General features: G+C 31.2%; 1 long non-coding RNA gene across 3 annotated transcripts in view; it reads right to left on the bottom strand.

The window, feature by feature from the left end:
* Positions 1–2,445: 2,445 nt before the first annotated feature.
* The window catches only part of LOC124427803, a 44,559-nt gene continuing 41,481 nt past the window's right edge, over positions 2,446–5,523 (bottom strand). For all 3 annotated transcript variants that reach the window (XR_006943024.1, XR_006943023.1, XR_006943022.1), the window contains one exon: positions 2,446–3,592. This is a non-coding gene — a long non-coding RNA (uncharacterized LOC124427803). The remainder of the gene's footprint in view (positions 3,593–5,523) is intronic.

Raw genomic sequence — 5,523 nt, 5'->3', positions numbered from 1 at the left:
AAAGAATGAAAGAACAGCTGCTGTTCTTCCTCTTTCTCTCTCTATTTCTCTCTCTCTCTCTCTCTCTCTCTCTCTCTCACATTCTATATCTTACCAAAATTCATGGCGCACCTGCCCCCTCCCATTGGCCCTTCCCCTTCCAAGGGATACCGGCCAAAAGGACGACTGTTATATTCGAATTTTAAGCACCACTATGTGTGTGTGTGTGTATAGATTATAATATTAGAGTATAAATTTTGAATATATTATGTTTCGTTTTTTCATTTATTTATTTATTATTTTTTTTTAATTTATTTATTTGTAATTTTAAACGTGAAGTAAAGAAAAAAGAAAAAAAAAAAAAAAAGAAAGAAAAAAAAAAAGAAAACTTTTTCTTGCTAAATCGAGAAGAAAAAACAAAATTTTATTTCATTGCAATTCACTTTTGACAAGATCATACTGACAAACTTTCATAATTTTTCTTTATCAATCGAATAATCCTTTTAACTTTCATTTGTATTATCATATAATTTCTTTTCTATTTTTCCTTCTTCCTTTTCTTTTTCTTTCTTTCGTTTTTCTTCTTCTTCTTCTTGTTCTTCTTGTTCTTTTACTCCTCGTCATTTTCTCTCTAATTCGTACCTTACGTACAACGTAAATTAGATCGCTAGGCTCTCTATGCAAAACAGAACAACTTCCGTTGCGGGCTTATGCAATAGAAACGCTTTATTACACCGCTCGTTACATTTTATCGGCACTTAGTACAAGACCACGTTCTCTCTTGGGTAGTATTGTTGTTATTATTATTATTATTATTATTATTATTATTATTATTATTATTATTATTATTATTATTATTATTATTAGTATTCAATTTTTTTTCTATTTCTCTCTTTCTTTCTTTTTTTTCTTTTTTTTTACTCTTCGCATTAATATTCATGTGATAAACCGTGAGAGATCTCAGGAGGTTACAGGCAAATGGTGTCGTATTACAACAACAAATTTTTCATATATACATATACATAAGCATTTCTCGATCTATCGATTTAGTTATCGATATGTATGCAACGAGAAAGGAAACACGCCGCGAATCGTAAAGATAAAACTACATAATGCGAACATCCGTTCTTTTTCGGTCCTTGAAATTTTATGATAATGGAAAGCTGAGAGAATATAGATCGTATGAATGAATTAATGAATGAAAAAATTTATGAATGAAATTTATGAAATAATGAATGAATGAATGAATGAATGAATGAGTAAATTTGTGGCGATTTCGTTGTTTTCTCTTTTTTTTTTTCATTTCTTTTTTGCTTCTTGTATCTTTATTCTAACAATAAGAAGACTTTGTAATTGTAATAATAATAATAATAATAATAATAATAATAATAATAATAATAATAATTATAATAATTTATTGGACTGGTCTAATTTATTTATTACAAATTTCCTTATTACGTGTGAAAAATAATTTCTATATTTTTATCTTCCTTTTAAATGATTAAGATAGCATAAGAGACAGAGAGAGAGAGAGAGAGAGAGAGAGAGAGAGAGAGAGAGAGAGAGAGAGAGAGAGAGAGAGAGAGAGAGAGAGAGAGAGAGAGAGAGATCATTACTTAATATATTTGTTTCTTTTACTTTCAATAATGACTCTTTCAAATAATTAATCAAACATGAAATTTGTATCTTTAAAAGCTTCTCTATTTATCCTTAAATTAATTTCGACGTCTATCACTTGATAATTATCACATAGTGAAAGAGAGAGAGAGAGAGAGAGAGACAGAGTTAAAGATAGTGATCACTTCTTGATGTTATTTATTTTTTTTTTTTTTCGTCTCTAACATAATCAATTTCTAATCATTAATCATAAATGTAATTTATATTGAAAAAAAAAAAAAACTTCTCTATTTATCTTCAAATTAATTTTCGATAACTATCACTTGAAAATTATCAGATAGTAATAAATGAGATAGTTAGAGAGAGAGAGAGAGAGAGAGAGAGAGAGAGAGAAAAATACGAATCGTTTCTTAATGTTTTTTTTCCTTCTTTTTTTTTTTTTTTTTTTTTTTTTTTACTTCTGATATAATGAATTTTTAATCATTAATCATACATGAAAATGGTACGTTTTAAAAAATTTCTTTACTTATCCTTAAATTAATTTCGATGATTTATCTCTCTTGAAAAATATCGAACGACACGAAAAGAGAATGAGAGAATGAGAGAGAGAGAGAGAGAGAGAAAATTTTATTTTATTATAATTAAAAAAAAAATATATATATATATATATATATATATATATATATATACATATATATTGAAAAATATCAGAGTACTTCTTATCGATAAACTTTTATTGATTTTTAATGGAGGAAAAAAAAAGAAAAAAAGAAAAAAAGAAAAAAAAAAGGAAAAAAAAAAAAAGAAAAAGATTATATCGATTTTATATAAAGTATCTTTCTTAAAATTATCCAACATGAAAAATGAAAGACAGAGAAAGACAGAAAGAAAAAAAGAGAGAGAGAGAAAGAAAGAGAGAGAGAGAGAGAGAGAGAGAGAATTTCTTGGCGTTCAAGTAAGAAGTTAGTGCAATTCTAAGGTGACAGAAGGCTGTGCCATTTCTATTCCAGTCGCGGACGACGACCCGGCAGACGGCTACCAGACTACGTGCTAATAACTCGACAGAAGATTTAAGAGAGAAAGAGAGAGAGAGAGAGAGAGAGAGAGAGAGAGAGAGAGGGAGAGATGGAAAGAGAAAGAGGGAAGAGGAAGAGGAAGAGGAAGAAGAGGAAGAAACGATGAGAAGACCGTTCGTTCGTTCGTTCGTTCGTTCGTTCGTTCGAGAACACATGTCCAAATCGTTCAGCACGCAGAAAATGCAAAAAGTAGGTCGTGCTAGCCAGCTAACTAACTAACTAGCTTGCTAGCTAGCTAGTCCCCTTCTCCTCCCTCTTTCACCCCCTTCTCACATCCCTTTCCACCATTCCTAAACCACTGGCAACGTACTATATACTGTGACCAATAAAACTACGACATATACTATTCCGTATCACCGATAAAAAATATTTCTGATTTTATTACCCTTTTCGAAGATCAAAGATCGATAAGAAATTTACAATTTCATTGTACAATAAATCGTCTATGTGGTATCGTTAAAAAAAAAAATTTACTTCTCATTTATTACAAATAATATATTATTATAGATTGATTATAAATTATATTATATATATATATATATATGTGTGTGCGTGTGTGTACGTATATACGTGTACGTAAATATTTATATATGTATAATAAATATCGATTATCGTTTTTCAATCTCTATACTCTCGGACTCGTTAATTTATTATCTATTAACAACGACATATAATATTATGAATAATAGTATGATTAGATCAGATTGAATGAACAATCTCTGTAAATTAATTCTTTTTCTTCCTTTTTTTTTCCTTTTTTTTTTTTTTGATTTCTTTTCATATACAAAGAGAGAGAGAGAGAGAGAGAGAGAGAGAGAAAAAGAGAGAGACTCACCATGATAACTTTGCAATTGATCCTTCAAAAGGTCTATAACGAACGAACAATAGGTCGACCATAGGGAGAGTTCTCTGTAGAAAAACTAAAAAAAAAGAAAAAAAGAGAAGAGAAACAAAATTAGAAAAAAGAATAAAATCGATAAAAGAAAGATGAAATAAGAAAATAAGTAGAAGAAGAAGAAGAAGAAGAAGAAGAAGAAGAAGAAGAAGAAGAAGAAGTAAAGAGAATAAAGAAGATAAGAAATCAATGAAAAGATTTTGTTCGATCAATGATAAAATCTAAAAGAGAAATTTAATCTTTCGATTAAGAACAAAAGAACAAAAAAAATCGTAAAAGATTACAGTGCTCAAAATAAAAGACAAAAAATTAAGATAGACGAAAGAAAGATTACAAAAAAAAAAAAAAAAAAAAGAAAAAAAGGAAAAAAAATGAAAATAGAACGGAATGAAAATAAATAAAAGGATAAGAGTAAATGAAAAAAATTTAATTGAATTGAATTAAATAAAAAGATAAGTAAAAGGAATAAAATTAAGTAGAAAAAGAAGAAAAAAAGAAAAAAAAAAAAATAAAGAAGTAAATAAAAAACAAAGCAACAAAAAAGTAAACGATCGAATGGAATAAGTTTCACGAATATAACAGAGAAAAAAAAAGAGAGAGAGAGAGAGAGAGAGAGAGAGAGAGAGAGAGAGGAATAGTTCGGAGTATGATTTTGGTAGTGGGAGAGAGTGCGTAGATGGGAGAGGGACGTATGTGGGGAGGGGTAAGAAAAGAGGGGAAAGGTTTAAAGAGGGCTGCTGTCGTCATTGGGATTCTAACCGAGCTCGTCCGCTTTTAAATGGACGACCCCTCGTTTTGTCGTCAACACAACGAAACGGCTTAACGCTACTATGCGCTTCGTCGCCTACATTTACGCGTCTCTCTCTCTCTCTCTCTCTCTCTCTCTCTCTCTCTCTCTTTATCTCTGTCTCACACATTCCATCGTATATAGACTTTGTGTGCCATAGGAACGAACTGGAAATCGCAGGACGGACGTGTGGACGGGCTCAATACCTTTTAGGTACGAAAGGAAGCGAACTTCCTTCCTACCTATGATGTCACGCGCGAGCACGAGCCACACACTATATGTGTATCTGTGTGTCTGTGTGTATGTGCATGTGTGTAAGTATGTATGTATCCAACAGAGAGAGAGAGAGAGAGAGAGAGAGAGAGATGGATGGATGGATGGGATGGATGGTTTGGGTGGGTGGGTGGATAGCTGGATGGATGCATGGATGGATAGAAAGAGATAAAGAGAGAGTGAGAGGGAGAGAGAGAGAGAGAGAGAGAGAATACACTAGCCACCGTTTATATAATCCATCCTGTGACGTCAAGTTGTTTAATCCATTCATTACTCGCGATCTCTCTCTCTCTCTCTCTCTTTATCTCTCTTTCTCACTCGCTCTAACTATCTACGTCTCTGTTTCCCTGTCATTCTTGCAGTAATACAACGTAACAAAAATAGATCAATTAATGGTCGCACCAACGACAATGCGCCAATGTTCCTTCCTTCATTGTTACAATTTTTCTAATTCCTTTTCTTTTTTCTTTTCTTTCTTTTTTCTCTTTTTTCTTTTTTTTTTTTTTCTTTTTTTTTTTTTGCGGGCGATTGAAAATCATGTAATAAGTGGACAAAGAAAAACAATTTCCTTTCGATACTTTTGAATGCTTTTCTGGTCTTTTTTATTTTTTTTTTCGTTTTTTATGTTTTTTTTGTTCTTTTTTCTTTTATTTTTTACGCCTTTTAATTACTCCGAAAATTTCCCCATTCCCTCCTCCCCGCCCCTTCTCTCCCTCCCTCCCCCGGAATTTTTATCCTTTTGATTGGAAAAGATTTTTTTTCTCGTCGATTCTTTTTCCTTCCTTTTCTTTTCCTTTTTTTTTTTTCACCCTCGTGAGAATTTTAATCGCGCGATCGATTCGATCGATTCGATCGATCGAACGCATATCGATTTCTTTTGAATGCGAATTATTTTT

Source organism: Vespa crabro, chromosome 11 (genome assembly GCF_910589235.1).
Source record: "Vespa crabro chromosome 11, iyVesCrab1.2, whole genome shotgun sequence".
Classification (NCBI taxonomy): domain Eukaryota; kingdom Metazoa; phylum Arthropoda; class Insecta; order Hymenoptera; family Vespidae; genus Vespa; species Vespa crabro.
The sequence above is the reverse complement of the archived record's forward strand: the minus strand, read 5'-3'. Positions and strand labels throughout refer to the sequence as shown.